The sequence below is a fragment of the Haemaphysalis longicornis genome, unplaced genomic scaffold (assembly GCF_048455015.1).
Source record: "Haemaphysalis longicornis isolate Haplotype H1 unplaced genomic scaffold, Haemaphysalis longicornis Haplotype H1 scaffold_8, whole genome shotgun sequence".
NCBI lineage: Eukaryota > Metazoa > Arthropoda > Arachnida > Ixodida > Ixodidae > Haemaphysalis > Haemaphysalis longicornis.
Genome location: NW_027526445.1, coordinates 107,806,252 through 107,829,036, shown reverse-complemented (window position 1 = coordinate 107,829,036; position 22,785 = coordinate 107,806,252). Strand labels below are relative to the sequence as shown.

Below are 22,785 nucleotides of genomic sequence, written 5' to 3'. Positions count from 1 at the left end.
GACTCATTTCCCCAACTTAGGTTTCTACTTACTTCTGGCCCAATACTTCACCAGTTCGACCCATCTTGCCATTCGAAGTGCATACGGATGCCAGCGGCATCGGCCACGGAGCAGTACTCGTGCAGAGGCATCATGGGGTCCAACTGGCCATCGCCTCTGTCATTGGCCTGCTGAAACCAGAGTACAAAAGTGTCAGTTCTCAGTAAAACAGCGAGAACTAGTATGAGCAATACTCAACATTTTTTCCTTAAACGCCTGACATGAACACGTTCAACTGAGATATAAAGGGTCCCTTCCAAAATGTGGTTCAGCATCACCGAAAAGTTTAATTCAAGGAACAGAGACAATATGTGGTGTGCACACGTACATCCCATCCTTGGAGCACAACTGTGTGACCGCATCAATGCACTGACCGGTCACGCGTTATGGTGCACAGAGGTGCAGCGTGTTCTGATCTCCTGTGTACTGAACGAGTTGCTAGACCAATATTCATCATCATCAGCAGCAGCAGCCTGTCTACATCCACTGCAGGGCAAATGGCTCTCCGAGAGTTCCCCAATTATACCGGTCTTTAATAACGCCGACAAATTTACCCCGCAAACTTCTTGATCCCTTAGCGAAAAGTAATATGCTTTAAATATGCCCCAATGCATTTCACGTATATTCAAAATGCATTTCGTATTTTTGAATACACTTAAAATACATTAAAATATACATTTACGAAATTTTCACCCCACATTAAAAATACACTTTTAAAAGTATGCAAGAAATACAGTCATTACAAATGAATTCCAAATACATTTTAAACGCAATGTTATGATTGAATGCAAGCTGAGCACAATTAAAATGCATTTCAAGTACATTTTGTGAATACATAATTAACATGCTGGAAATACACTATCAATGTAATAACAATATGCCCGTGAGAAGTTCGTTTTAAGTATACTTGAAATATACTTCAAGTACATGGTCAGTATTGCTAATGTAAAATAAAATGCATTTTAAATGAATTTCACCAGCATCAACTTATTGTACTACAAATACATTACCTATATATTAAAAGTGTTTCGAAAAAGTGTGTCTTAAATATATTTTAAATGCACTAAAATGCATCATAAATAATTTCTGCTGGAGAGTGAACAAACTTCTTTTGAATCAAGCCTCGCAGCTTTGTGAAGGCCAATCAGCAGTCGTTATTTTCGGCACTAATTGCACTAACACTAACATTCACATCATGAATTCACATCATGGAAAGTTGTACCATTTATCATTCATATGCCTATTTCAGCTGTCGATGTAAATGTTTCGAGCCACATGCCTTTTCTCAAGTACCTCTGTAACTGCTTTTGTTGCCTCTCGTAAGTAAAACAAACCAGCATGAACAGTGCGGAACAGGATATAAGGGGGGGGGGGTATTTTACACAGGGGTCATAATTCTGAGAATTTAAATGGCTCAAGCATGGCAACACCAACGCAACATAAAGCAAGGCGCAAAGCACGGATTTCTGCAAACTTTGCAGAAACCCTACCACCAGAAATATACGACTCCTTGAAATGTGTACAGTACAGCATTTCGTTGAATGTCCAACAGCATACTATATGCTGTTAGTAGCCCAAATGTTTTTTGTCTTAGGCTCTTCTGCTTTCATGATCACTGAAAAGCAAATTCATGCAGAAATATTTTGGTTGAAATATTTTAGTTATTGAATCACCAAGCACACCAATTTTTTTTAAAGTTCAGTTTATTAGACCTGCATAAGAATCCAAAATAGTAATCAGTTTACATTTATTAAACGTTTTTAAAAAGAATTCAGACACTTAGGGCTCCTTGCCTGTGGCAACGCAAGAGAATGACATTTGATTTCAAGCTATGGGACCCATGATATCGCTTGGTAGGTCTGTTATGATCATGTCATCATTTGTTGCGTCTTCATTACCACGAAAATAAACGTCGTGCAGGTAGGCTTTGTGTAAGAGTTGCAGTGGTACCAGCTTGGGGTGATTTTAGCAGCAGCCAGGGTGTGCGGGGCGCTAAGACACAGAACGATGCCGGTCACCGTGAAGTAATTCCCGGCCCACATGGAGCGGACCTGGCGGCGCGTGCGCTCACAAGTCGCGACGCGTGCCCGAGCCCCCTACATGCGGAAGACGAAGACCGCGACGAGGTGCTGCCGATCACCTCCTACCGGGAGGTGCTGGAGTGGTACCAGGAGGGCAGGCGAGTGTACCCGCCGCCCCACCGAAAACTCACGAGGCAGGAGGCGACGACGCTACGTCAACTACAGACCCGAGCGGTATGGACACCGGTGGTTGCAAAACACGTGTGCCCTGAGGTGTACGCGAGTGATGTGTGCGCGATGTGCGGCAAGGGCCGGGCGACCATGGCGCACATACTGTGGAACTGCAAAGTGAGCGAATGGACTACGGACGCGTTGCCACCGAGCCTGGAAAAGGCGGTGGCAAAGGTTGACTACGACGCCCAGCGCGAGTTCGTCCAGCAGACGTTGGTGGCCCTCGAGCGACAGAGGCCGAAAGCGCAGCCCTGCGAAGGGGCGGTGCGAGTAGGCAGCTGAAGCCGAGCGGCCCGCCAACGTGACGTTTAGGCCGCGTCACAACTTGCCGGAAATAAAGATGTTGTTTCTCTCTCTCTAGCAGCAGCGAGCAGCTACCTTTCCGATTGATGTACGGCACTTTTCTGTTTCCTTGCATATTCTTCTGAAGCGTACTTCTCCGGGCAACCACATGGGCTGCTGTCAGAGCAGACACTTCGAGGTTCGTTGCAGCACACAGCACTACATAATTGAGTCTAGCAATGCAATTGTGTCCTCACATTACCATCGCCGTTATCCTATTCGTGGGTTCATTTTATTCCGTTATTGTAACTGACGGCTTGACCATGTGTTCACTCGTTTGCCCTACAATTTGCAACTGTAGAATAAATGTGCTTTGCTGCTTCTATAATTACCATGTCCACCCTGTTGGCGTCCAGTGATGCGACTGATTAGTCTCCTTACCATACTTATGATCTTACCCCTTTGCAGTTTTTTTTCTTCCTTGCACTTGTAAGCCATACTGTGGCTGTAGCCAAAAATTTCTTCAAAAGGGCAAGGGGGGGGTATTTTGTAGAAAAGAATGTGAGCACTTACGGGCTACCTGGAAAAAAGTTTTGGTTGGGGGAGGGGGAGTTTAAACCATGCCCCTGCTGGCTGCATCCCTAAGCCCTACAGATACTGTCGTCAAAATGTCGCTACTTCTGCACTTGCAGGCCCCAACGCATGCAACCTTTTGCCCGTTAAAACTAAAGATTGGGTATCACGCAAAGGATGAGAGTCGAAGTCATTTCATAGGACACGTGTTTGAATTGCAGACTAAAGTCCACCTATTTTCTTTATGTCAGCCATTTAAATCCCCATATTTTGGTTAACACCACTACCGGACACCATAATTCCACATGATGGGCATGTAATACTTTAACATCAAACAACATGATACTGACCTCGTCCATTCAAAGCATAACGAGCAAATAGCAGGGATCACGGCATCCTTTGCCAATTTTATTAAAACAAGCCAGGAAATAAGTGAAACTGAAATACAACCGACACAGGCCAAAATGTCAGTCATTTTTGGCAATAACCAAAAGCATCACAAGTTATAAAAATTAGATGTTTATACAATACAATATTCCAACACATATGTTCACTGTTTTTCTACGTTTTGACTACTCTGGTGCAGCACTACAACTGCTACACAATATACAAGGTTTCATAGACACAATTCCAACATCACACTGCGCAACAAAAACAAAAAAGGCAAACATAAATTGTTGTCCAGAGCAATGCTATTTCAAATATATACAGAAAGTTCTAGTTTGCGAATATTCATACAGAAACTAAAAAATCCATACACCAGACAGATAAGAAGTGTCAAAAAGGAACATAGGCATTAAACACTGCGTATATATCTTGACCTCACCATGTCTCTTTGAAAGATCTTGGTGTATGATTTTTCAAGAGACAGCAACGGGAGACATATCAGTGCATCAATGATAGGATAGCAGTAGTTGTAGCTGATCTAAAAAAAAGTTATTTTAAAACTAGCACAATTAGAAACTCCAACATCCAGGCATGATGATAATGAAACTGTTTTCTCCTAATGCGCAATATGGATTGGAAGGATGAAAATAATTGTGAATATATGCAATGGGAAAGTTGACAATTTACAACCACAAAGGCAGAGCATGCACAATAGCTATGTTCATGTACCCAAGTTCAGGAGTGTAACTACATCTGCAAAGGAATAAATAAGATGTTGAAGAGACCAAATGGCTCAAGTGCAATATATCTAGAGCAAGAAAATTGTAGCATTGTGCTAGATGTAGACACATATGGCAAGATTATTATGACTGACCACAGGATCGAGGAGCAGAATAAGGCTTGGTTTAGATAAAGAGCAAAAGTGCCCCAGAAAAGAACTGAACCCCGTCTGAGACGTGATCACCAAGACTTACATTCGGAGTGATGCCACAAAACAGATTTTGGGGGTCGAAGAGAAAGAAAACATAAATGATGATCAATATGTTCACAGTGCTTTTTCACTGTTAATAGTCAACAGAGACTGCCAAACGGGCACCTTAACATGACAAACTGACAATAACAATTTTAGGCAGTGCAAGGTATTAGGAAACCTGAAATGAAAAAGAAAATGAAAACAGAAAACTTACTTTATCAAAAACAACTTAAACTTTTTGACACCACAACAGCAGTATTGCTTGAATCACACTGGCAAAGATAATTGAGAGATGGTACCTATCAGCCCAGATCATAGGACATCTTACTACATAGGTACATGACTTAAGCCAAAGTGAAAAAATATGTAACAAAAAAGAAAAAAATATGCCCATGCACTCTGTACATATGCTTATAAGGTGAAGAGAGGTGACAAAATGTGCCCATGCACTTTCTACAAGTGGTTAACCAGCTGTACCAGGCAAGCAGCTAGTGTTTAACACACTTAAACTTAAACTTAACTAAACCTAAACACTTTTAAACTTAACACATAATGAGTCCAGGCGGAAGTAGCAGGGACTGTGCTGTTTGTAGTGATAGCAAAACAAAAGGAGGCAGGAGGGAAACTTTTTCTGCAAAAGCTGCAGTAAAACCCCTGGCCTGCACCCACCCAGGAGAATGTTTCGATCAGTTTCACACACTGCCCAAATATAGGTAAAGAAGTTGCTAGCACAGAATGCAAGGGAAAAATAAATCTCCTGAGTTTTTCTTGCGCAGTTTGTGTTTTTCTTTGTGGCGCCGGAAACTTGCAAAACAGTTTCAGACCGGAGCGGCGGGAAAGTGGGTAAAAGTTTTGGACTGGAAAGGGTTAGTCCCGCCACCTGCTGCAATGGCTCAGTGGCTAACGTGTTGTGCTGCTGAACCCAAGGATGCGGGTTCAATTTCCAGCAGTGGTGGCCCCTTCCTGACGGAAGCGAAAAGCAAAGATGCCTGTGTGTTGATATTTCAGCGCTCGTTCACGATCCCCAGGTGGTCAAAGTTAATCCGAAGCCCTCCACTATGCGTGCCTTGTAGCCCGGGTGTAACTTCGGCCCGTTAAACTCCCCAATTACAACTACCCAATCCTAATCCCGCTCAACTTGATTTGGCAGGGCAACAATTAGAAAACTTTCAGGAGTACACTCCATGGCAACACATTTTTTCTTCAAGGCACTGGGACTACATGCCACTATGACGGCTGTTCGCCTCCTTTCTCGCACAGCTAGAAAAGAAATTCCCAGTTGCAGGTCTCTGAATGGAACCGTGCGCACCAGCTCCAGCTTCTCTACTAGCACCAAGAGCTGTGGTGTGCTCCGAAAGGAAGCCAGAGCTTGTATAACTCCAACTGTGCCATCCTCGAGCTCAGCAACACAATTGACCCTCTTGGGCATGTTGTATGTTTCAGAGTGCCACAAAATGCCATTGCACTGGAATCTACTGTAGTATGTTATCTGTGTTGGTAGGAGCCCCAGGTGGTTCTCCAGAGCAACTTCAAGCCTAATATCTGGGCTAGAACAACTCTGACGCTGGTAACCAACTACGTCCCCAGGGAGCACAACACCAGTCCCGCCAATCGTTTGCCGGCCAACCATCCTCTCAAAGAAGGACCTTTCTTCTTCCTCCTCGATTTTGTCGGCCCAGAGACACAGGTGCTGCCACCAAACGAAAGTGCGAGCAATCTGCTCTCCAACGTGCTGCGTTCCCGAAAAATAGCCCAGCAGAACTGCATTTCGTCCCTCAAAGGGAAAGCATGAGGTAGCCCACAACGGGCCCCAGGTTTCCACCGAGTCTGCCAGGTGGAGCAGCTGGTGTACATTATATGACACATTTCTGGCTGTGTACAGTACGCCCATTTGCACCACAAACTTCTCCAATAGGGCCCGTGCTTCTCGTATGTCCTGCTGGGTGATCTCTGCTTTCAGGAGCAGGTACACACCATAAGAGAAAAGAGTAAAATGTTTGAAGTACACGAGCGGCAAGACTGGCTTCAAAACAACATAGCCGTAAAACAGCAACAGGGCCCGCATCTCCGACGCCTTCCAATACAACATGTCCTCAAACTTTCTTGGGGTGCGGGTAATTTCCGTTGGAGGAGTTATTGCCAGCAGCAAGCTATTAAGCTCTTCCGTACGTGTGCCAATATACCAGTCACACTTATGGTATTTACTCTTAAGCCACAGCTTGAGCAGTTGCCGCATCACTCCCAGGCAGGCACAATGCTGGTAGTCGGGGATAAACCCATCAACCACGTCAAAACGGGGAAGGGTCATGGCAAGGCAGGGACCAGTCACTCCTTTACAAGGTGCAGTAAGTGTGCCCTTAATGGCATCTGCTACATGTTTGCGAGCCGTTCGACGCTCTGGGGCAGTGTCCAAGAACTCGTACGACTTTCCCCCCCGATGGTAACACCAACTACACCCCTGAAAAGCATTAAACTTTTTACAGTTTCGGACTGCAGAACGAGCTGCTGCATCCACTGAGCATGCGGCAGCAAAAACTCTCACATTAACCTCCTTTCCATCTTTCATACAGGAGAAACCAGTGGAAAGCTGCTGAAGTTCTTCTGTGAAAGGCGTTAGGAGTGCAGTCATGTTTGGTTTGGAAAAACCAAACCACAGGGCAGGCATCAGCATGTTCTGCTTACGTGCAGCAGGTTCCAGTTGAGCTATCTGACACTGAACCGGCCAAATCTCAAATGTCGATTTTTCAAACACTCTTATCCCATCTGTGTTCCAAATGAGACATATGTCGTCATCTGAAAAATCTGCACACAATCTCGCATGCTCAATGCCATCAAACACATCCTGGATTGTGTCTCCTCGAGCTCTTTGTGGAAGCCACTTCAGGTTTTTCTGAGCAAGAATCCTTTGTAACTGCTCCTTGAGAGGCATCACTAAAAAAACGAACAGAAGGCAAGATCTACATCCCGATTGCAGTTTTCACAGAAAACCTGCTTCGTGCAAGTTTCTTGCCCCAGGTACCCCTTACAATACAAGCAGTAAAAATGCTTTTCGGGTTCTCGCACATCAGCACCCAAAGCCTTCTTCAGCAGGTACTTTGATCGTGGTGCTATGCCTGGGTCAATGGCATTCAGCATGTTGAGCAAGTCTGTGGTGCCCTCGTCGCTAATTCTGTGACGCATCACATAGGACATGAGCACAGCTGACACCTGCAGTGCTTTTTCGGGAAACGGAGCATTTTCTGCACCTTCATCAGAATCTTGGTCCTAAAAGAAGAATAAGGCAAGTCACATAAACTGCACACAAAAATTCTGCCCATGGCAAAAAACATCCAGCCAGCTCTTCATAATACTTACTTGGTCACCTCCCGTCTCTTCAGAAGCTCCGGTGTCCACACCAAGTGCTGCAGATGAGACCCTTAGGACTTCTTCCTAGTATGATAAAAGTAAAACCTGTTAGTTTAGTGACTCTCCACTCGTTTTAAAGAGGCCATGAAAATAAAGCACGTTTGTTTTATCTGAAAGATCTGGAGTTTCATAATGCCCTCAATGCTTGCCCGGCAACAAACAATGCTTTCTTCACTACGACATTAGGCTGAAATTTCTATTTTCCCGCTAAATTGTGTCTTTCGTGGCATTACCTATGACTTATTCAAAGAATGTGCTTTATGCAAACATTAGTATGTTGACTACGGCCACCGAGAATGGTAAAGCATCTAAATGGTTGCCTTGTTTCCTGTCTGCCTTCATAGATGGTGTGACAATACCACTTATGAACCGCTGTCCTTATGGTTGATAGGAATCACTCGTGAAAACTTGGGCATGATCGACAAACAGGGCCACGTAAGTGGTGACATCGCTTATGCCAGTTGGCCAGTGTCAGGTGAGACAAGCCAAATGCACCTGATGGTTGTGCAGCTTCAATTAGCATAGTGCACACAGTCTGCACTGATGTTTGTATGTTTACTGTTAATGATTTTCATTATTTACCTCACCATTCTTACTGCTATAAAAAATTGGCACTAAATTTAAGCCCAAATAGCTTGTTCTGCAAGCTTATAATGCCTGTTTAAGTTACATTGGATTTTCCCGGCCTCAGACAATTGCAATGAGCTGCCCATAATACATCATAAGTGCAGTTTAAAAACGTAGCTAGGGTGTCGCATGTTTATTCTGTATTTTCCTCATTGTTAAGCTTATTATAGCAAAGTCTGTGTTAAAAGTGGGCCAGAGTTGTTTTAATGAGGCACTCTTTTGAACGACCAAAGATTCATTTTGTTTTCACAGCCCCTTTCAAAAATAAAATGAATAAATTTGCCTTCGATTACCTAGTATGAAAGTCTGCTTAAACAACCTGTATAGATCTGAAATTTTTGAAATATTTAAGTCAAGCATAGCTCCTATGATTTAAAAGACTTTTAAAATGCATGCCTTTTATATGACACTGTCGGCTGATGGTACTAACAGTCGTTCCTTTTTTTTTCTTGGCACTCTTTGGCCAAGTAGCCCTTGTGCTACGAAACAACACAAATCAGCAAATCACTGGCACTACTGGACCAAAAGTCAGGAACTTCCAACAGTTCAATGCACATTGAATTTTTTGTTTGAATACATAATAAAGCAGAGCATTAATAATTGATTGCCTAAGTTTTCCAACCACATGACTAGTGACATCACAGATCCAGTTGCCTGGTAGGCATGGCCATACAATTTCCAAGCTTTAGCGTGTAAATTTACCTTTGTTGTTTGCATTCCTTGACTCATTTGCTTTTAATTAGTTTTTTTTATCACACCAGGTGAAAAACAGCTTAGAAGGAAAAATACCTAATTAGGAATTGAAATCATTTGCAACCACAGAGACGGCAAACATGAAAAGGGAAAATTTTTGCAATTTACCAAGGGGAATAGTGTTAAATGCCTGAAAACAAGGTATAAATACTCTCAGTCAAGGTCAGTACTGAGGTTCCTTATTTGTATTACTCCCAGAACTTTAATTAGGAGACATGGAGGCATAGTGACTGAAAGCGCAGGAAAATCCAGGACAAAGGGAGGAACTACAGAGGACGAGCGCTTGTTTAATAATGCTTGTGCAGTAACGACTAGCAAGCATATTCAACTACCACTCAGTGCAGGGAAACAATTGAATCGCGGTTTAATTGTCTCCAACTTTGAAAAACTGGTTTCACACCGAGTGCACTAAAAAATATTATCCATAAAATTAGATAAATATGCAGAAACAAAAATGTTAGGAAGTCCAGAAGTGAATGAGGCCTTCAGCCTAAGTAATAAAAAGCAGATCGATGAATGTACCTATTCTGGGCGAGTTCTCAGCTTTGGTCCTTACTATGAGAAAGAAATAAGGTGCAGAACTAGTATAGGGTTGGTTGCATTTGGTAAATGTCTCTCTACTTTTTTTTACTACAAAGAATGGTGTACTCCAGTGCTAAATGACTCTGCTGAAGCTTGACATCTTGCTTAGCACCTCGAAAAAAAGCTTAGGTTAACTGCGTAAGCTATGAAAAGAAGGATGATAAGAGTAATGTTTTTGAGATAGGATACAAACGCCATAGGTTAGAGAGCAAACTTCGGTAAGACATTCTAGTGCAAATAAGGAGCTAAAATTATTTTCAGGGCACTTTTTGCTTACGCCCTTTAAGGTGGAAGCTTTATTTGTTCCCCTTTAGCGCTATCGTGCTTGCGACTCTACCTTAATTTCTTTGTCTTTGGCACTAATTACTTTGATAGGCAGACTGGCGACACTGCACGTTAGATTACCCAAAATCCAAGTTCTTTTGGCTCATTTGCTTGTACTCATGTGCTGTCACGTTCACCTGTCACGTGGCACGCACTAGGCTAACTCTTAATCTCCCGCTGACAACGTGCGAAGGTAGCATAGTGCTATCCCACATGTCTCTTACTTTAAAGAGCAGTGTCCCATTTGAACTGAAGTGTATTTTAAAGCAAAGCTTCACTACTTTCGTCCAGTGGTATCGCGGAGTTAACCTTTTGACCGGAGACACGCCCCCGGCAACACACCCCTCGAAGCGCATCACGCGATTTGCCAGGCCCACTGTCGGCGCTGTGCACAAGGCCCTATTTTAAGTCGTTCTGCTCACATCTCAGCCACTGCTATCACGGCGGCGACGCAGCGGACAGCCGAAGAAACCCGCAGCCTCCAACACATGCTCCCCTGGGGCGTCTCGGAAGATGTGACTCATCTTGTGCCGTGTTCGCCGTGAAAGAGAAACGCCGCGTTCGCCGAGAATAAAAGTGAGGCCAGGCCTCCTTCTGTGAGCGTTCCACATGACCGAAAGTCTTTGGGCTGTGGTCGGCAATAGAGCTATATCAAACGCTAACCAAGCGAAATAAAGTCTCAACCAGACTAAGCCTCAACCAGTTTTTATTTACTCTTGGCAGTGATGCTTATTTTGTGCACCTAACAACAATGATTTTTCACAGGCTAAGCACCTTAAGAAAGAGCTGGGCCAATCCTTGAACCCTTGATATAGCGAACAGAAAGGACCCCTAGAGTGCCCTAACAAAATGAGGTGAAAAATTGGAGAAGGCTTTACAAAACCTCCAGGGAAACGCACGGATTCAAATCACAGAATAGGACCAGCTAGAGGTATGGCACACACCTTAATTCTGCAGTGGGCATCAATACTCTGATGATGTGATAATTACGACATGTAAAATATGGTTTTATTCCTATTTTTGATAAAGCAGGTTGCTGCAGTAAATGTGTGCATTCATTATGATCTTACTTTCGGCTCCTAGGTTATGTCCCAAAAATTGCATGTCAGTGTAAAATACATCGGCAAGCTTCATTTACAAAGCTTGCCGATTTATTTAGAACTGGCATAAAGCAATCGAATCAATTTGAAGCAACCACAGTTACAGTGCACATGGTTATACCTGCCTGTACAAAGCTGCCCATGTACAGGGGGGATGAAAAGAAATACGAACACCAGAGCGCACAGCCTCCGACACATGCCGGCTGCAGTCAGTAAACTGCGCGCATGCGCGGTTCTTTCAGGGCGTTTGAGAGTGTGGCCTACCCTTAGGGGAAATGCTTGATACAAAAGCGACGGCGCCCATTTATTTGGATGTGTATTTTCTTGCACTGTCGCCACTGAGCATACTGTTATCTACTACATTCGGGAGACAAGCGCGCAGCAGGCTGATTGCAACTAGTATGATGCCCTTCAAAGATCATCGTGCTCAGCGGCGACGCAGCGTGAAAAGGCGCCTCTCAAAGAAGTGCGCATGCGCACAGTTTACTGACTTTGCAGCCAGATGGTGCAGCATGCGTTGGAGGCTGTGCGCTCTGTTCGCATTTCTTTTAATACTCCCTGTACAGTAGACACTGCACTAACAGGTGATGCAAACATTGTAATGTAGACACTGAGTGTGGCCATGTTAATCAGGCGTACCAGATGTCAGACCCATTCAAGCAGTATGCAGCATGTCCTTATGGTGCTAAGACTGACTCAGTACCTGACTCGGTACCAGACAGTTTGTAAGCCTGTCCTTTACTGGCCACAGCAGCCTACAAAAATGTACTTTTGCACCAAAAGTTGCCCAGATTCACAACACCAGTGATAGCATGACACAATCAAGACTACACTAATAAAATAACAAATGGAGCAACATGTTCCGAGGGCTTTAATAAGGCCGCTCTTATACTAACTAGCCGTTCAGGGCAAACTATTGTCAGTCCTGATAAAAGCGGGAGACAATGAACCATAACAAAAGTACCATTAAAACCTTTGGTAGAAGAATTTTCTTTCCTTAGTTTTCATTCAAACTCATGACGAAATTTGCTAAATTTGTGTCAGTATTACAAGCCTCAAAGGCTGAAACCTCACCTGGGGATTTCTTAGCTCTTCCACGAAAGGCTGGTCCTCATCTGTACTCAGTTCCGAGCTCGAGGAGTCGTCCAGTTCCACCTATTTTGATAAACAGAGCTTATCAGCTTGTTACCTTCTTTTTGAAGGTAACATAACCATGCAATGACTTTCATTCCGCTATCCCTGCCCAAAGTACACAGTTTCATTAGCCACACCACTGATTGATTGATTGATTGATTGTAGGGTTTAACGCGCCGATGCAACGCAAGCGATGAGGCGCACAGTAGTGGAGGGCTCAGGATTAATTTTGACCACCTTGGGATCTTTAACGTGCGCCGAAATCTTGCTTTTCGCCTCCATCAGAAAAGCGGCCGTCGTGGCCGGGAATCGAACCCGCATCCTCATGCTCAGCAGCACAACGCCATAGCCACTGAGCCACCACAGCGGGTAGCCACACTGCTGCCAATGTGCAGTTTATTTAAAGTAAATGCTGGCAGAATCAATTACTCAGCTACTGACCGAAGCGCAGTGTTTGTGTGCTTCCTAAATGCAGTGAACTTTTTATGATTTGTAAACCTTTATCACAGCATAGCAAGGAGTAATATGAGTTAATAACTGGGAGGCAGGGGTAGAGGAGGGGTCTCTATTCCGTTGTCCAAAAAAATGCAATGCAAACCAACTTTTGTTCTTTTCTTTGTCATTGGCTCCAACAGAGAGAGCTTACTCAATCTACACACGCCTGCCAAAACCGTTGACTCGTATTATCTCAAATCGAAAATTTCAAAGCATATGAACATGGGGGAGGGGTATTTGTTCGTCTTAACTAATTCACATGCAATTTGTTAAATCCACAAACATATTTGTCATTTTGTCCCAAAAATGAAAACCCAGTTTATCTACACATTATAAAAACATTCACATGTACTGTATTTGAAAAATGGCAAATTAATAGCCCGAAACACATTTATCTCTACCGGTTGGTTGAAAGAGCACAGGGGATGGCCAAAGGGGGCGGACAAACTTGAGCCCCATAAAATGCCTTAGTTGCCTCAGAGGTCATAATCTTACCTCTTCATGTGTTGACTCTTCCTCCTCTTCCCTGATGTGCCTGATATCAGGCGTACTCAGTACCAAGGGGCAGTTTGGTTGAACCTAGTGTGATAGAATGAGAGTTCATCAGCTCGACATTCCCTTCATTGCAAAATGTGATGTATGCCCAGTCCAGCAAAAAATTTGTCTACATAAGTACATACACCCCAAAGTTCCCCAAACACAGCTTTATCTGAGCCCTCTACCCTCTGTATGCAGGGATGCTGCGGTCGAGGTTTACAAGTTGGGTGGTTGAATAACTTTGGCTCTTTCTAAAATAACCAGTACAAACGTGGGAGTTCCGCTTCGGCTCTCAGGCTCCCATGCTGTCACAGTGTCATTCACCAAAACCGAAGGCACAAAGCTCACGGTTACAGAAAGAAAGTGTGACCTGCCGCGACGTTTCCACGGCTACACAATAATCAATCTTGTGCATAAGGGCCTTTCTCTTCAAAGCACACGTATCAAGATATCCTATCGTTAAGGCTGGCATGAAAACTGTAGTCATTGAAACCAGTGAAATAATTTAAAGTGGTAGAAATTAATATTAATAGTTTTATTCCTAAAGCCAAGCGCAGAGCACTGGAAAATGCGCTGACGTCAACATAGCCCATTGCCAACCTTAGAAGCGTACAATAAGTTTGCTTAGCCATTAGTGCATTTAAGAAGAAATGAATATATAGTTTTATTCATACCCAGATAGGGTAGAGCCAAGAGCAGAACGCTGCAAAAAGCACTCGTCGTTGTAGCCCACACCCAACTTTTGAAGCGTCCGACAAGTTTACGTAGCCGTTACTGCATCTAAGAACCCAACACACCTGTCTAGACTTTGTTTTACCACACATATCCGCTCACAATACCACCGAAACATTCAAAGCACCGAAGCAAACACGGCAAAAACCACGGGAGGCTGTGTAGTCCAATGCACCAACTCATTCCACTAATGAAGAGAGTGCCGAGTGGTGGTGCCACCCGTCCAGCTGCCCGGCCCCTATGCACACAACATACATCTTGACATCATCATGAGTTCCTCATTAACTGAGGAATGACCAGCACCTTACTGAAGTGAAGCTGTGGAATGATGAATTTTATTAATATTACACCATGAGACCATTACACCATGCGTCCCGTAGCCATTGGCAATGGGGCTCATGTGCACAGTGAACATGGGTTGACTGATTGATTGATATGGGGATTTTTAATGCGCCGACGCAACGCAAGCGATGAGGCGCGCCGTAGCGGAAAGCTCCGGATTAATTTTCACCACCTGAGGATATATAATGTGCGCCGAAATCTCGTACACACGGGCATTTTTGTTTTCCGCCTCCATCAGTGGAAGCGGCCGGCGCGGCCGGGAATCGAACCCGCGGCCCCGTGCTCGGCAGCGCAACGCCTAAGCCAGTGAGCCACCGCGGCGGGTAGAGCACTAGGGTTATAAGGCACAAAAACCCCAGTGAGGAACTCTACCTCTCCAATTTTCACATATTTGGGAGGCGGTTAAAGTCGCGGCGAAGTAACTGGGGCTCTTCGATCTACACTCTCCGACTCACCCCGGATAGTCCGCGGGAGTCCGAGGATTCCCCGAAGGATACATGGGAAAATCGAATGCCGGACTGCTTCTCTGGGAGTCTGCGGCGAGTCCGAAAATCGAAGAGCCCCATTATGTCGCTGAATTAGGAGTGTCACCACAACTGTACATTTGCCTGAATGTCCACTGCCTTTTCCTGTTACTTTTTTTTTTTTTTCGCTCACTCATTTTCCTTTTTTCTTTCTTTTCTCCTTTTTTTTCTTTTTTCGTTTCCATCGCTTCTTCGCTTGTGATTATCTTACTCTGCATCTGGTGCGCGCGAGCTCAGGATTTTTTTTCAAAGTGGGCCTTAAATGAACATTACTGACACTTGCACGTAATAGTATAGTAGTAATAATAGTAATAATAATAATAATGAAATTTACCTGTTGAGAGCAAATTTCTTGCACGCCGTTTTCTCCAGAAACGTCACCGCGCTGCCGGCTGCAGCTGTTGTCATCAGTGGCCCAGCTTGTCGAGGCCCCATCAGCACACCTTTCTATTCTTCGTCGCCTATTTGCAGTTCTTTCGTGCACAGGCACATCCTCCTCGAGGTAGCGCTTATACTTAGAAAGCATGGCGGCAAGTACTTGCCCTCCGCCGCTGGGCAACAGGTATTGGAAGGCTACTACAAGTAAAGTTATCAATTAAGTAACGCTCACTCGCAAATAAAGCCAGCTCGCGACGGAGTAAGTTCGCGCAGTGACAAATTGGAATCAAGTAGGCATTCGATTTAAGTTTGACCGACCTCGACGACGTGCGCCGAGCAGTCACAGAACAGGGAGGATGGAGGAGGGAGGAGGAGAACAGGGAGTCTACCGAAACGAGATTTTATCATTTATTGGTAGTGCTAGTTATGTAGCCAATGGACAAACGCACAAAACAACGCCAACGAATTTGAAAGGTAGCTCGCGCTACTAAATACGCGCGGTTTTAGTTTCGTTGTTGATTTGTTTTGAGTCATATCTCTAGTATTTATATAAACAAACTGCCTGTTTGTGAGAAGGATGGGCAAGGGCTCAACAGGCTCAACGCGGGGAGGCGTGCTGGCGTTAAAAATCGGTTCGCGCTTTTGTAATTGGAAAGGTATTCGTGCGTTACGTCATGTGCGGGTAGCCGGGGTCAGGTCGTTTTTGCACCAACCCTCTGTTCTAGGCGCTGGCTCGCGTGCTGGGTATTTGATGATGATCGTTCTCACCAACTCCAGTTCTCGGCGGAATAGGGTCCTACAACGTTACTAAATTGTTTCAAAATAAATAACGTCGTCTAACAAAATCGCCACCGGGAAAGTAGTGTGATTTCAAGCGATCGATGGAGGCGCACAAAACGCGTGACTCACGGCTGTGCGTGGATAATCACCGATAATTTGTAGGCCTAGTTTCATGAAAATACAGGAAATGTTAAGGAAGAAACAGCCAGCATAGCATTCTGCAATGGAGAAAACTTTTACTTTAGCCCTTCCAGTTAATTCAGTGAATAGTGTGCAAAATCAAGAGAAGTTTGGCGCACAGCTACAGCCCGCAAAACTGTCCTCTAGAATTCCTTTCATCTAGAAAGAAGGTTCTGTCAGACGAGCCGGTAATCCCGTTGGTAGTTGTGACGGAAATCGTATGATGCTTGCACCCTGCTTGCTTTTTTTTTTTTTTTTTTTGCTAAAAAATCACTGACAGCTAAATATGCATGCTGTGTGGTTAGTACGCCAGATTTCATTACTGAGCTTTCCTACTGCAATTTTTGTGGATCAAGGAATGTGTGATGCTAAGGAAAATCAGATTTCATAGGACAAGCAGCTTCTAAGATATCGCACTTAATTGTTACATCACTCCTGTAAATGCTATATCTATCGAGCACTCCTGGTATTTTGCTATTCTATGAACTACTTTACTTAAACAATCTGTCTTCCAACATTCAACGTGGCAGCTAGAACAATAAGCAGCAAGCAGGACGTCGGTTGTACAAATTCAAGGCACACTAAATACAAACAGCTGCGGACACAGCGACTGCCTCTTTGTGGAAGTCTGAAGGCACAGAATATTTTGTTTGTCTTGTGTCACGTAAACCCTGAAACGTATGAATATGAACGTAACATATTCCTTGAGCGTTGTACAAATTTAGCGCTGATTTTATTAAAGCGAAAATAAATGTTGGCAAATAAATTTTTAGGTAGAGGGATGCTCAGGTAAAAATTTATTGTTTATGTGGATCAGCTAATAATAATGAAGCCACGCGCACCTCGTGGCAGAGAAAAAATGCCCAAGCGAGGCCGTCAAACATTGCTGCATGCGTTTGGGAACATGGAAGTTGCGAAACAGCTCATGTTAGTTTGATAGATTAATGACGAATTTAGTAAGGTAGGCTGCACGATAGTTTCGTCAACTTGCTCATTTCTGGAGGACAAAAACCTCGAACCGTCAGTGGCCGCCATACGCATTACCTGCGTACGGCTGCGCAGTTTCCACGAGAAACATGCATGTATTTTTACAATATTTTGCTCTAAGCTGCTGCGTCACGAGTAGTGATGGTGCGTGCTGAGAAACATTTTATTTGAGACGATATATTAAAAGAAAAATGTGCGGGACATCTTCTTATTGTGTACATATGCACACGTAATTATTTTTTTTTTCTACTGCCCATATGTGCATGCGTGAAGCTTTTGATGCAACTAGCTTTTTTTTTTTCCTAATTGCAAGCAACAGAGCTGTGGCCGAGCCAATTTCTTCTTGTGTATGAGATTACAACAGTTTATCATTTCTAGAAATAAAACTTTTATACAGGGCGAAATACCAACGCGCATTCCCTTCCGACGTATGGCATCCAAACGCACAGCCAACGTTCGCACAGCAGCAAAGGAATTATGCGACGTTGAAAGCCATTGGAGAGTTCTGGCAGCCCGTCTACCGGGTTGACGGGGACCCGTCTGGGCCTGCGCGCGTGAAAGGGTGCGGAGGAAGGGCGAGGAGGCGCGGACATGGCGAAGGCAGGCCAGGGGACATTCTTTCCTCCATGCCAGGGGATTAGTTCCGCTGGCCTGCCTTCGACATGTCCGCGCCTCCTCGCCCTTCCTCCGCGCCCTTTCGCGCCCTTTCGCGATGCACCTTCCGCCGGGCAGGCAGCATACGTACGCGGAGCTCGCCGTGATGTCGCGTTGTGTCGCAGCAACAACAAAGTCTAGGTGGTGTTGGCGAGGGTCAGCGACCACTCGCCCCCCGCGTTTTCCCAGGAACAACAAAACAGGCCAAGCAGCTAAGCGAGCACCCGCATGTGCGTCTGCCCGGACATTAGGTAGCCAAGGGATCGAGGACACGATTGAGGCGTTGAGGATGACGGAAAGCCGTCGAACGAAGGATTGGCGCTTCTCGGTTCGTTACAAGCGCTGCCCGTAAGGCAACCACTTCCGATTATTGTTAACTTGTAGATGTCTCATTTAATTGTAGAATAAAGCAGATTAATGAGGCCACGTTGGGCTCAACACATGTGATAGCCTTTCAAAGCCACGCCAAACATTCTTTTAATGTGCACACATGCAATTTTCCCCGTATTTAGCACCGCCTCCCCGACGTACATCACATTCAGCCGTTTGTAAGGCCACTGCCCCTGGTGACAGTAAAGTTAAATTGATTCCTTGATTAGTTGCGAGTGGCAAAATCGACGGTTCTTTATGTTGTGAATGAGTTCAATCAGTGCAAAAGCGCTTCGTGTTCACACCTCACCGTTTTCAAGATCAAAACAACCATTTACAAACATGCATGTACAGGAATTAAGACACATGGTGAAACATATGTGTGTTTTACGTCAGTCAAAAGTCGTTTGGCACGCACAATGAGCGAGCCGCGGTGTTGTATTAAAAAAAATGCGTGAGCACCGTGTCGCAAAGCCCGATTTCTAATCAGTTTGTGAATAATTTTTTGTGACTTCCTGTAAGTTGAGGAGGGCAGCAGTAAGAAAAGCCGGGATAATCTGTCTCTGGACGATACACAGCCCTTCCTGTGTCCCCGTCTTCAGTGCTGTTAAAAATGCAGTCAAATGTAAATAATTTCCCAGAGTTCGCCTGCAAGTCATTTTCGAACGATCATCTGACATCATTTTTTAGCTAAAGTCTTTTACCTATTCTTTATTGAATAAAACATGCATATATTATATATTATCAGCAATGCACGTTGAACTCACGCAACCCGGTACTTTTTTGTAAATCAGGGCTTAGTAGGATATACTGAAAACATGTAGTATTACTAATAATAAAAATGTCGGGACACGTGGGCTGGCAGTGCAATATCGAGATCTATGTTTGACATGACGGGATAGCAGAGATATATGCCTCGCTCAGTGCACACGAAAAGTTTGGGCAAGGTGGTTCCGGAACGATATTTGTGAATTCCGCATATTGAAAGGCGAAAATGTTACCTTGATTAACCAGGACACGTATATTCCCCAAACATGCACGCACAGTATAGCGATAAAAGTACAATAGCTTCCCTGGAGAAGCACAACCTACGTAAAAGAGGCCGGGTTATTTCTCGGCTCAACTAGCAAGTCGCGTAGTTTTTCTTCTACGTGTGTATTTTCCCGCCTATAACTTTATGTAAGCAAGAGGTCGCATGGTAACGATCGACGTTGCGGCCCGTTAGCATTTAATTTATGAAGCGTTCACTTAAAGATCAAAAAGCCTCACAGCAGCGCCAAGGTTGTAAGAATTAGACATACCCGAAGGTACAACCCGTTCCCATACTCTAGAAAGAGAGAAAAAGTGGTTCGTGTGAATGCCGTGGAATAAAATAAAAAAATGTAGTTGTGTTTTTCAATGATAAGAATTTTGTATGTTCGAGCGTAGGCATACATACTGGTTCAACGACGGCATAGTACCACGTCGTTTTGTACTCTTGCGTATATAGTTTTAGGCATTAAGAGTACATTTGCACACGTGTCAAAATTGTGTGTAGTTATTTTCGCGTGGGTGGGTATTTCAAACAAAAGCCTCTCTGATTTTGTCGAGAAGGCCGTGTCAGTTATGTGGATTGGTATCTCCAGCGTAGCCACATACATAAATGGAAACGAGCCTTAGCGCACTCACAAGAGCATAGCAATCACTGAAGTGGAAGCATACATGATCATAGCGACCATAGCTAGAAATGAAGAGCCACTAAGAAAAATAAAAAAAAGAGGGGGGGGGGGTGTTATGCATATGTTTTGGCGTAAATAAGGGTGCCTCAGCTGTAACTAGGATCCCGAGCACTGTTTTCTACCGCTAAAATTGCTAGAATGCAAGTGAGGACCCGTTCGAGTTTCAAAACTAAATGCTGCCTTAAGAAGTTTCGTAGAAAAGCCGCGGCTTCGCCTTCCCCTACAGCAGCTCTTCCATAACTTCCCCGCCTCAAAACACGTGATAATTATACCAACGTAATCTTACGAAGAACAAATTATTAGAAGCAGAAATTTAACCGAGCGCTTAGGCAGCCATTCACTGATGTGTCCGCAGAAACTCCACAGAAACTTCTTGTCTTGCACTGCGTGGACAGGACTTACTCAAACAAGTTTCTTTATATATATAGTCCCGAAGAAATGTTTTTAATCTACATTATAGGCTTATAGGCTCGAAGCTGACTGTTTTAGCCAGGGAGAGGAACAAGTCGGCGATTTTGCAGCCGTAAGCAGCGGCTTGCGAGCCCGTGCACGGCGTTGCAGCATGCGCAGCAGTCAACGCAATCCAATCCAACCTCAGCCACGACAATAAACCGGCCGGTACAAATCCTCTGTTGTACTGGTTGTACTGACTCCATTTTCCCTCAAAATGGACAAGTACGGGCTCTTCCGATTCCCCGATGAAAGCTTTGCCGTTGAGTCGGTTACGCTCATAAAAGATTTTGACCCCATTAGAAAACACAACTCAAAGACCTGGCCCGAATTCACGGGGCCAACCCAGAAGCGCAACTGGGTCAAAGTGAATTGGCCCGATGAGGACAAAAATAAAAGAGCCACCGGAACGACAAGCCTCCTACCAGCCCAGCTTGTGAAGTTAAGTCGTAAGTACTATTTTATGCCAGTCCTGTTAGCTGACAGTGCCAAAACTTGTATATGCTGTCCCTACTGCTTTGTACAAGCGCCTAGATCGTTGTTTATTCAACCGTACAACTCGAACGAGGACAAACGGCCGCAAGCGACACAAACGCACGTGTTCGTTTCTTCGATATGGTCATGTGCACTGGCTGTTGAATAAAAATAAATGAGTGCGTCCAGGCTGGTCATTCATTCCTTTGCATGATGATCGACCAGATGCGAAATTTAAGGACATTCCCCCAGTTCTAGCCGCATAAACGCGTTTGTAGGCCGTGTGATACCTTAGTGATGCAATCATTTTTCTTTAATTCATAGGGACTGACTACAGTGACGGGGCCCGTCGCTTATAATCTGCACTACAGTGACGGGGCCCCCTCAAGACTGAACGCCAAACCCGCCGCGGTGGCTCAGTGGCTAAGGCGTTGCGCTGCTGAGCACGAGGTCGCGGGTTCGATTCCCGGCCGCGGCGGCCGCTTTTCTGATGGAGGCGAAAAGCAAAAACGCCCGTGTGTACGAGATTTCGGCGCACGGTAAAGATCCACAGGTGGTCAAAATTAATCCGGAGCCCTCCACTCGGCGCGCCTCATCGCCTGCGTTGCGTCGGCGCGATAAACCCCACAATCAATCAACTGAACTCAAAACAAGCCGATTAGCTGCCTTATCTCGTTCCGGGATTTGGTGTAGTGGTTCCGGCGCTGACTACGGACGTTAAAGTCCCTGGTTCGGTTCTCGCACTTTTTGTGTGTGTGTGTGTGTGTGTGTGTGTCCGTAGTTAGCGCTTTGTAATATCAAAACCTCACGGCCGCTTTAAAATTCACGCAATGAGAGCAGTCGGTCTTGGTTATTTACTCAAGCGGCCGAACCGCTCGCTGGAGCCACGGCCGACGTTACACCCGATCTCCTCTAATTATTACCAGTGATTAATAATTAACCGTGACTCTGGCTAGTCAGTGAGCGGAAGCGGTTCGGCTGGTTAGGTAAAAATCAAGACCGACTGCTCTCGCTGAAATATTGTGAAGCGGGCGTTGGAGATCCGTCCAGATTGAGCTAGAGTTAGTCCCCATCACTGTAGTTCAGATTTTAAAGCGACGGGCCCCGTCGCTGTAGTCAGTACCTAATTCATAACACCGCGTTCTTGCATTAACGTGATACTGTTTTCCCTGTTTGTTACGATTTTTTTATCAACAACACATGCGATTTATTGGCGGTTTTGTTACATGTGGCTTATTAATGACGGAAAAAAACTGCTCGAAAGCGAGGCACAGGGAACACGCAAACAGGACAACGCTACTCGCAGCTGCGAAGTTTATCCCACAGACTATTATAAGAACGCAAGAACAGCCAACAGCACGCCCTGCTGTGCAAACTGATGTCTCGAGAAAACGCGATAAGCGATGAAGCGGTGGTGGTTGCCTAGATAATCGTACTGCTAAGCTTGTACCTTGCTCTGCTGTCGTTAGGTGCTTGGTACCGAAAAGGTGCGGTTCTGTTTATATGGAACGAAGTGCATGCAGTATGTATCCATACTTTTGCGCTAATTCCGGAATACCTTGAAGGCAGTCTTGTTGCAACAGACATTGTCGACGCTCAGATATCGTGTACTTTGCAAGTAGGCTGTACCCTGTACATTCACCATTACTTTTAAGAAAGTAGCCCAAGACATGCATAAACATAAATTTTTGCAGTGTATTCACGAATATGTGTCATGCGTTCTTGTTAGCGGTT

General features: G+C 44.7%; 1 pseudogene; it reads right to left on the bottom strand.

Annotated features, from left to right (window-relative positions):
- Positions 1 to 47: 47 nt before the first annotated feature.
- On the bottom strand, positions 48 to 7,698 carry LOC144148426 (uncharacterized; annotated as a pseudogene).
- Between the last annotated feature and the right edge of the window lie 15,087 nt (positions 7,699 to 22,785).